The sequence below is a fragment of the Acinonyx jubatus genome, chromosome A3 (genome assembly GCF_027475565.1).
Source record: "Acinonyx jubatus isolate Ajub_Pintada_27869175 chromosome A3, VMU_Ajub_asm_v1.0, whole genome shotgun sequence".
Classification (NCBI taxonomy): domain Eukaryota; kingdom Metazoa; phylum Chordata; class Mammalia; order Carnivora; family Felidae; genus Acinonyx; species Acinonyx jubatus.
Window position 1 is genome coordinate 19,175,914 of NC_069388.1, and position 10,722 is coordinate 19,186,635.

Sequence of the window (10,722 nt, forward strand, 5' to 3'; positions counted from 1 at the left end):
ACTTGAAAATCCAGAACCAATATTTCCCTCCTCTACTGGTTCCCTCTTTGGGGGAAGGTTTTTTTTTTTTTTTTTTTTTCTTTTTCCTTTTTTGACTGCTTTGTCAATGTCTGTCTATAAAACTCCCCAAGGACTTAAGGCCGTCATCAAGCCCAGCCTAGACATTTGACTTTATAAAGTGTTCCATTAGAAGAAGCAGACCTTTCAGAGCTGTGTAAGATCTCTGTAGCTGGCTCCAGATCTCTTTTCTTGGAACGGGGGACACTAGTGTTTTTCCTAGGCTTTTGCTTACTTAGAGCAAAAGTAAGTTTAGGACACACAATTCTCAAGGGGGTCTAAGGAGGTCACAATGTTAAATTCACACCCCTACAAATGGCTAAGACATCACTCATTGGACTTGGCCAGCTCTGGGGTTTTCATCAAATTGTGTTGGCCCTTCCATGTTCTAGGGAGAGGCGTAAAGGGGTGGATCAGGACCAGAGGCAGATGGGTCATTGTTGATGGTCACTGTTGAAGGGGAAATCTCAAGGCGGTGTTGGGAAAAGAAACCGTAGTCCTGTCCCGTGTGGCCAGCCTTACTATTGTTGATAGTTCCCCAAACCCCAGGGCTTAGTCCTCAGGACTTATGTCCCTCCAGCCCTCCCAGTCCCTTCCTTCACCTAGGGCTCAGTCTCCATCCTCATGGACAAATGCCCTTTTAGATTTTGAATGGATCTTGGTTAACCTGCTGACCACATGATTTGGATAAGCTTGTGACCTCTCTGACATTAGTGTCCTTAACTGAGCTGTGAACATAAATCAGATTTCTTGACAAAATTAAACTACGATAAAGGCAGTAAAGGATGTGAAATGTCTGGCTTCTAGATGGCACTCATGGTATTTTTCTACTTGTGTGTACAGGTAGATGAAACAGTAGAAGAAAATATTACAGTTATGTTAATGCACCTCCATGCATTTTCTGTGTGTTTTTAGTGTCTGACTTTATTTCTAACATTTTACCATAAACATTTTCTCATCTCATTAAAAATACCTGCTTCTGCATTGCATAATATTCTAACATGTGGTTGCACTGTGAATACACCTAATCTTCCCACATTGTAAGCCACTGTATTCATTTTCAATTAAAAATTTTTTAACGTTTATTTATTATTTTTTTGAGAGAGAGAGAGAGAGAAGGGGAGGGGCAGAGAGAGAGGGAGTCACAGAATCTGAAGCAGGCTCTAGGCTCCGAGCTGTCAGCACAGAGCTTGACGCGGGGCTCCAACCCATGGACCATGAGATCATGACCTGAGCTGAAGTCGGACGCTCAACTGACCGAGCCACCCAGGCGCCCCTATTTTTTATCGAGGCAAGTTCTGAGGTCAGCCCACCCTGATTTTGCTTTTTTTTTTTTTTTTAAAAAAACACAACTCATTTGCAAACAATGTGTCTTCTATTATTTTTGCTTTGCTTTGTTTTGTTTTCTGCCTGGGATAGTTATAATTTATTTATTTTTCTTGATGTTAAGCTGTGGGTTTTTTTTTTTATCAGTTATGCTGGGTGCAACATAGATCATTTTGTTTTGCATTTTTAGACCATTTCTTTCAGTTTAAGAATGTTCTATAGATTTGATTGGTGTTTCAGTGTCATTACTTTTGGGAACACTTTTTTAGGAACACGTGCTTCTTTTCCTTTTGTAAATTGGATCACTTTTCTCTGTTCTTCATATATGCCATCTGTTTGCTCATTATTTTCAACTCTAGATTTTAAAAGATATATTTCAAAGTTACTATTTCTCTGAAACTCAGTTTTCTGCAGTATAAATTCTGCTCTTCATTCCTTCTAATGTAAACTGTGATTCTAAGAGTGCTTTTATAGTTTCTTTGCCTGATTTGGGAACTTGGCCAGACTTTTCTTCATCTCAGCCTTTATATTCCTTTTGTATTTTGTCTCATTTTTAATCTCTTTTCCCCCTCTAGAATTCTTGCCTTCTTGCAATGTATTGAGAAAAAAAATTACATGTACTTTCTAAGATCTTCCATTTTTTTAATAAACAAATTTAGAGGCATTTCTTTTCTCTGTACCTTTAGGGACACATGCCAGAGCAATATAGGGTAAACCATGGTCCACGGGCCACAAACTGGTCCATTCCCTGTTTTTGTAAATAAAGTTTTATTGGAACACAGCCACACTGACTCATTCATATCTTGTCTATGGCTGCTTTTTTTTTTTTCACACTGCAGTGTAATTATGACAGAGAGTGTGTGGCCCACAAAAATCTAAAATATTGCTCCTGGCCTTTTTGGGGAAAAAGTTTGCCAACCCCTGCACTATTCTCCTCTGTTGAATCATTGTTACGTGAAGACAGATTTTCCATTGTTTGACCCCAGAAGGGTATGGGTCCCGTTGCCTCTGTAGATGTTAATAAAGTTATTCTCTCAGATTTAAGTTCAAACAGAGCTTACCATCAGGGTACTCACAGGAAAGGGATAACATACTCATTCTGGCTATTGATAAAATATTTATTAAGGGACTATTTCCAAAGGTGTGGAAGAAGTTCAGGGATATAAAAAGGGATGTTGCAGTACCCCAAGTTTAGTACCTGCGAGGCACCCTTATCTACCCTAGTCCTGAAGGTGTCAGGAAAGGAGAGGAGGGAACCAGAACCTAGAGAGGAGAGCTGTATGGAAAGTCGCTTGACACGAGTTGCGGCTTTCAACAGAGACCTGCATCGAAGTCACGGTGACCAGTAGGGAGGAAGCCAGAGTAACATATATCCTGACCTTTCTCTCCTGTCCTGAGGTACCATGCTGGGGTCTCCCAATGGCTGAAGTCAACCAGAAAGAAGAGGACAAAGGATTCTTTCACTGCCTCCTATACAGGTCTCCCTCCTGGGGGCACAGCAGAGAGCGGGGAAGGATGAGTAAGTGAAAGACATCCAGCACTTGGAGTTTAGGTTCCTAGACTCGAGATCAGAGCTGTCTTTTAGAACTTTATGCAGTAATGGAAATGTTCCTTACTTATGTTGTCTAATATGCCAGCCACTAGCTACATGTGGCTACTGAGCACCGAGCATGTGTCCATGGGCTTAGGGGCGGAATCTGTCATTTTATTTAATTGAAATGAATGGAAATTAAAACAGCCACCGGGAGCTAGTACCTACCATAGAGGACAGACGGCACGGGTCTGGTGGATTTCTATTTTCCTGCATGCATGGACGCCAGTGTGCTTTGCTGGACTGTCCCTAGATCTTCTGTCCCCCTGGTTCTCTGACAATTCATTTCTGGACATTCTGAGATAGTCTGTCTCTTTCCTCTTCTAGAAATAATATCTGAAAGCTCACGACCTCTAAGAAGCGTCACTTCCTGGCCTCCTTTCATGACTTTGTCTGCCTAGCATCCCACCTCGGACCTCTTCCCCTTCCTTCCCCCTGTGCAGTCATGTGATGGTCCCTCAACTGAACTGGAAAACCCTTCCTGGTGATTTCAGGGAAGATGACTGTAGAAGGCTCTCTGAGCACATGACAGGGTGTCTGTTTTCTGTTTTCAGCAAAGATCTGGGGTCTCTGCCTGTGACCTGGGGTTTGACTGTGCCTATCAGCCTTGACGCTTTGCTTCAAGAGTCAAGATGCGCCCATCGAGAATGATTCGGTTTTATCCGTTCCCTTCCCCGGAGGTAGTTGGTAAAACTTCCGCTCAGAACTCGAGACTTGGTTGATTGTGCTTCTTAGCTCTGAATGTTCCATGTGTGTTTCGGAGGGAAGCTGGGAGAGGTCACACCGGGGTGGCTTTGTGGATTCTATTAACCCCAGAGCCTCCCCTCACCGTTTTCTCTTCGTGATTGCCACTGTTGCTGTTGAAAACACATCATGATTTTGAATGTGCATAATCTCAGGTCTGATGCAAAGTTAATACCAATTGCTTGATTTTCGCACCAAGACATTAATTACTATTTGTTTTGCATTTACATTCACAGGTATCTGTGGAGGCAAATTAGCATACTCTGTTGTTAGGCCATTATTAAAGTGACAGTTGGGAAAACATTTGAAAAATATTGTCTTTCTTTCTGCTTTTGTCTCTGGCATTGCCGTTATTATTCTTTATCTTCTTGGCAACTTACGTTCGTTGCACGATCTTGAAATTCCCGATAAGTAAGGGGAACCGTTCTGGGACACTGGGACTTAGAGCAAAATCCACGGTGTGGGGACTCGGGCTTCCTCATGGCTTTTGCATCTGTGTGCAAACAAGCTGAACTGGTCAGGCTGTTTAAAGCTGGTGAATCAGAGGCACCTGTGAGATAATCTTTTGTTGCTTCAATCCTTGGAGGGGCACAGCCAACACATTTGGCTGGCTGCTTCCTGCGGTTGGACCTGCCTGTGTCTGGGCTGCGAAGAGTAAGCAAAGGAGAATGACGGTCTTTCATCATTGTATTAGCAAAGAATCCTGAAATCGGATTCATGTGGCCTGGGGATGCCGGGGAGTCGCTGAAGACACTTGGGGAAGGCGCTTTATTTTCATATCTGTGATAATGCGACTCGCCCCAGCACGTCGTGGCAAAGCTCCAGTGAGGCAAAGCACCTTGTCAACGCTGGAGAACCACGCACGTTTGACAGGTGGCTGCGGCTACAGTTGCCTGTTTTGTTTTCTCCTTTGGTCTTTTCCTGTGAGGGTGAGATTTGGCCATGCTCTCACTGGGTGTTCATCCTCCTGCATCCGGGGCTCATCGCCGGGGTCCCTGAGTCTAGCTCCGCAAGAAATGATTGAATGTCGACACTGCCAGGTACAGGGTGTTCTGGGTTCCCATCCTTGGGGACTGAACGATCCGGGACAGCTCAGGATGTGTGAATTTTCCCCAAAGATGGGAGAATGTATTCGTTCGATTAATAGATTAATCTGTTCATGGAACAATCTTTTGTTGAGCCTCTTATGAACTGGGTCCTGTGTCAGGCACCGGTGACTGAAAGCGCACAGGGTAAGGTCCCTTCCTGCAAAGTTGCCAAACTCTTTGTGCGCTGTGCCTACAAATCCCTTGTGGGCTCAGTCTCACATTCAGAGTTCAGGATGCTCCCTGTCCTCACTCCCAGGGGATTCTGGCCAGGCAGCAGGAGTTGAAAGCTGCATTTTGAACAAGTCCCTGGGTGGCAGAGAACAATTGGAAATACTGCACTGGGGAATCCATGTGCTGTAAGACGCACACACACACACACACACACACACACACACAGACACGACTAAATCAGCGTGGGAGAGCCAGAAAACGTTTGTCCGAGGTGGAAATCAGCTGTTCAGGCAAAACCTGCTTCCTGTCTCCACCTGACTTCCTGGGCCCTTTCTGCCCTCGGTCGTGATTTCTTGCCCTCAGCAGTGAAACAGCCATAGACGGCCTCTTCACAGCCCTGAAGTTCCATTATAAAATATGCACATTTTTATACAGAAAATGACAGGGAAATATTTTGTGCATTATACCGTAAGTTTGTCCCCCTTATCGGTAAATCTTTTTGGAAAGAAAACCACCTTGGGTCGCAGTGTTTCACGTTTTTTGGCACACTACCCTTTGTGTAACTGATTTGTTTATTTTTTATTATTTTTGGATACAACGTCAGCAGTGGCTATGTAGTGAACCTTTACTCGGTGACTGCATGAAGCACATTCCATGCATTATCTCATTTAATCTTTGCAGCCAATCTATAAACTGAGTGTTGTTGTTTCCCCCATTTTACAGAGGATACAACTGAGACTCGTAGAGCTAGCCTCTGGCCCATTCACTGATGGCATTTCCAAATTTCTATGCTTGCTTTTTTAGTGTTTCTTTATTTTTGAGAGAGAGAGAGAGAGAGACAGAGCGTGTGCAGGGGAGGGTCAGAGAAAGAGGGAGACACAGAATCCGAAGCAGGCTCCAGACTCCGAGCTGTCAGCACAGAGCCCGACATGGGGCTCGAACCCACGAACCATGCGATCATGACCTGGGCCGAAGTCAGACGTTGAACTGACTGAGCCACCCAGGTGCCCCTGCAAATTTTTATTCTTCTAAATGGCACCAAAATGCCCATTGTGGGACAGAAACCTTTGGCCATGTGCTTGATTATTTCTTTATAACTGATTTCCCAAAGCAGGGATATTTGGGCGATTCTGTGCCTCATCCGGACAGACCTTCTTCCCTGACCTTTCCTTCTCTCTCAGTCGCCCTCACCGCCCCAGGAGCCCAGGGCTTTAGTGCTATGCCTTTACTTCCCTGCTTTCCTGTGACTACCTCCCTGTCACAGATAGAGGGCTGTGAGTCAGGGCTCCTGGGACCCCCTTTCTTGGCCACCAATGTCTCCTCACGTCTCTGTGGGCAGTGACAAGTAAAGGCCAATAAAATCAGATCGGGGTGATGCTGTGACAAGGTGTCAGCACCTATGGTTGTCCCTGGATTGTGACAGGCACCTGGGCAAGCTTTCTCCACGACCCGTGGGTGACGAGTGACAAACAGCATCCATCACGAGTACGGCTGGACTGAAAGCAGAAGGAGACTGCTGAAGGCAGCTGTGAGGAAGTCCCCCAGGCCTCCTGCCACCGTGAGCCCCTGGGACACCGCCAGCGGGAGACCTTCACAGGCCAGGCAGCAGGAGGGGAGGTGCCGGTAAGCAGGGAGTTAATAGCACGTGCTCTCTCCCTCCCGCAGGACAGGCCGAGGGTATTCGGAGGTTTGAGGGTCCCCAGCTTTTGGAGGTTCCATCCTGCATCATCAAAAACATTTCAAAACGCACTCACATCTCAAATTAAGCATGTAAATTGAGCTGCATTCAGTAGTCGCCATTTGGAGTATTTTGCAGGCATTTCGTGAACATTTATTTGTTGTCATTTTTTTTCTACTGATCCGTTGGAGCCATATTTTGCAAAGTCCTAATATTTTTGGAGGCCCTTGAGTAATTCCATGAGCACTGAGTTTGTAACGCCCCTGTGGGTAAAACAACCCTACCCTCTCAAGGACTCCAAGAAAGAGACCCTCCAGCTTATTTGTGACCTACGTGCAAACCTGTCCTCTACTCAGCCCCAGACTCCCCTGGCACCTTCCTCCTTCGTGTTTCAGTAGCACCCAGCTTCCATTGGCGCATAGGGACGATCTATGCTTGGTTGCTGTCATATCTGTCTCCTATGTTGGAACTGGAACCGGGACTCTCTCTCGTGCCTGACGCCCCAGTGGCTTCTCAGGGATGCCAAGTGGGACATAACAGGACCTCAACACATGCCTGTCAAATGCATGGAAGAAAGGGTGGTGGCTGGAGCTGCGAGGCATGTTTCTGGATCTGGCTTCTCAAAATGCGATCCCTGGTTCCAGAGTGGCAGCCGCAGCTAGCATTAGCTAGAAGTGCAGGTTCTCAGGGTCCTATGCTAGAGTCCGAGTCAGGAACTCTGGACCGGGGTTACCTCCAGGGGATACCAATGCACTCTGAAGACGGAAAGCCATGCTCTGTATCAGGGCTTCTCCAAATGAGCACCCAAGGGTGTCTTAAATTGCAGATTCTGATTCAATATGTTTGGGATGGGACTGAGATTCTGCATTTCTTTTTTTTTAATGTTTATTTATTTTTGAGAGAGAGAGAGAGAGAGAGAGAGAGAACCGGGGAGGGGCAGGGAGGGGAGGACACAGAATCCGAAGCAGACTCCAGGCTCCCTCCGAGCCGTCGGCACACAGCCTGACGCGGGGCTCGAACTCACGAACCGTGAGATCATGACCTGAGCTGAAGTCGGACGCTTAGCCGACTGAGCCGCCCCGGGTGCCCCTGAGATTGTGCATTTCTAACAAGCTCCCAGATGATGCCGGTACTGGGTGCATGGACTGCAGTTTGAGTAGCAAGGCTCTAGACTATCCCAGTCCAAGGTCCAGCTTACTCATTGCCAGGCAAAGAGAAGGAAATCTATACTTGGTAAGTGACATCAATTCTCTGAGCCTCAGTTTCCTTATATGTCACAGGGGGACAATGATGCTTCCTTCACGAGCTTATGATTACGGATAAATGAAATAATACGCAAGGCACAGTGTTGGGACATTGTGGACGCTTGGTAAATACTTCTTTTCCCTCGATCCTTTCCATACAACTCCTTATCATTTCTTTTTCTCTCTAATTCAGGTATTAAAGCTCTTGAACACAAAGGCTGTGCTTTTACCCTTCTGAAGCCAGCCAGCGAAGGTAGTTATTTGAATGGCTGATGTTAAGCGATGAGAAAAACCTTTAAAATCTCCAATTTTTCTTACGATCGTTTAGGATCTGACAAACAGGATTAAAAAGGATGGGGTGAATTCACAAGGGGTAGGAGTCAGGAGTGGAAGGAAGGAGGTTCTTTTGGTTGAGGCTCAGGGAAGAAGAGCTAAGAGAACACCCACGTGGCTCCGAGCCAACGGGCATTTACTGAGCACCGACTGCATGCACCGTGCCCGGCCCTTGGGGACACAGCTTCACTGGGATGCTGGAGAGGAATGGAATGCGGGGGCCCCGAAGCATTTTTCCTAATTGTGATCATTTGTCTTCGTGTAAGACGCAGACCCTCATTTGGACTTGGCTGGGGATTGTGTGGGCAGGGGAGGTATGGGTGTGGGGGGAGGCAGTCAGCATGAAATTAATTCTCTGCCTCTCCCCTTTGGAATGTCAATAATGTGCTGAAGACAGTGGGGGAGTGCGGTCGGCTGCCAGCACCCCCAGCCCCCCAACCTGGGCTCAGAGCCTCTGAGCCCTCCTGGCCGTTTGGGGGCTCCTAGGTCCCCAGGCCTGTGGCACACTGCTTCTCCCGTCCCGGAAAGCCAATCCACCATCCAGCAAGGGGAAGCCTGACTGCCCATTGCTAGAATTTCCCTTTCTCCCAGGATGTTGGACGGGGGCATCAACAGAAGTCGGCTCCAGGTGGCAACAGTTTGGCGGGTGCGGGGGCCGGGAGCCCAGCCGCCCTGCTCGAGGCTCCCGACAGTCTCACCCTGTTGTGCCGTCTTGCTCCGGCTCAGCTGCCCTCACGGGGTCTGCAGCCAGCCACCGAACTGGCCCGGGCAGCTGTGCCCCACGTTACCACGCATCAGAACGCTCTGGAACTGCATTAAAATATTTCACATCGAGATTAGGCTCACGATTACACGAGGTTATGTTTATACAGGCTTATGGGAGGAAAAGGGCTTTAACGTGTTCCAAAATGTCTCATTTTATAGGTGGGACAACCGCAGCGCAGGGAGCCCAGGGGACTCACCGGACGTCCCACGGCCAGGCCGGCCAGGTGGGCAGTGCCCGGCTGGCACCACCTCTCAGGCTAGTGCCTTTGACCCCGGGGGCGGGCACAGCCAGCTCCAGCTGTTCGCACTGCTTGCCCGGTGGTAAGCATGGGCTGTCAAATTCCAGCTCTGCAGACACACGATGGCAGGTGCTCACCCGCTGGTGATGCCCCGAGAGGTGGAGCACTGCCCACCTGTGTGGAGGACAGCGTGCGATCCTCTGGCCCGGGAGGCTCCGAGCCAGCAGGTTAGTGAGAGAGCTGATCACAGAGGGGGAGAAACTCCTGGCATGGCGGGAACCAAGGGATTTTTGTGGGAGGGAGACGACAAGGTGGGGACACAGAAGGCTGTTCTCATTCTGTTTTGTGTCTACAATTGGTGAGACGGTGAGGGCTCCTTCAAATGTCCATATGCTAATAAGTACCACAGCACGTATGTACACACATATATTTGTCTGCATAGTTTTTCTATTCGAAAAGTAACATGCTTGTTGTAAATAGCTTGGAAGTACAGAAATGAGAAAAGGCAACTTCCCATGTTTTCGACATAAAGGGACGAAGATTATTAACCACACAGGTACATTCCCATGTTTTCCTATGTATTGTTTTACCCAGGTGGGTTCATAGTGAGTCTAACCTTTTATATCTTGCTTGTTTCACTTACCAGGTGCATTTTCCATGTTATTACACATTCTTTCTTTTCTTTTTAAAAAATGTTCATTTTTGAGAGAAGGAGCATGAGCAGGGGAGGGGTGGAGAGAGAGGGGGACAGAGGATCTGAAACGGGCCCTGCGCCGAGATCAGAGAGCCTGATGCGGGGCTCGAACTCACGAACCGTGAGATCGTGACCTGAGCCAAAGTCGGACGCTCAACCGACTGAGCCACCCAGGCGCCGCCCCCCCCCATGTTATTACAAATTCTTTATCAACTCCCCCCCCCCCTTTTGGATGCATAGCATTTCACCATCGCTTGTGCCTCTTTTCAACGATTATCGGACATTTGAGTTGTTTCCACAGTTTCCATACGATAACCCGGAAGTAAAAATTACCTCTCTACAAATAGATTTTATAGACACATAGCTAATAGTCGTGACATCCCTTAATAGCTAATAAAGATCAGAATGATATCAGGTTGTTTTTTTTTTCAGAGAGATCCCGAGGAATGGAGAACACCTCCGTCAAAGCTTGACCAAGCTACTAACGCGCTGCCAAATTATATTTTAAAAGGACGGTTCCAGTTGTCCATCCCACCAGCCCTGTTTGAGAGGTACCCGAGTAGCTACAGAGAGCTACTGGGGCACCGGAGGGTCAGCTCAGAGATCAGAGTGTTTGTTTTAATTTTATTAATTTTATCTATCGATCGATCGATTTATTTATTTATTTATTCATGATATAATTTATTTATTTTGATATAATTTGATATTATTGTCAAGTTGACTAACATACAGTGTAAACGGTGAGCTCTTGGTTTTGGGGGTAGATGCCCATGACTCATCGCTTAGAGTGCC

General features: G+C 47.1%; 1 long non-coding RNA gene across 1 annotated transcript; it reads left to right on the forward strand.

Annotated features, from left to right (window-relative positions):
- Positions 1-4,359: 4,359 nt before the first annotated feature.
- On the forward strand, positions 4,360-10,034 carry LOC128311353 (uncharacterized). Its single transcript, XR_008289755.1, has 3 exons — positions 4,360-4,758; positions 7,936-8,024; positions 9,157-10,034. It is a non-coding gene; the product is annotated as an uncharacterized LOC128311353 (long non-coding RNA).
- Positions 10,035-10,722: the final 688 nt, after the last annotated feature.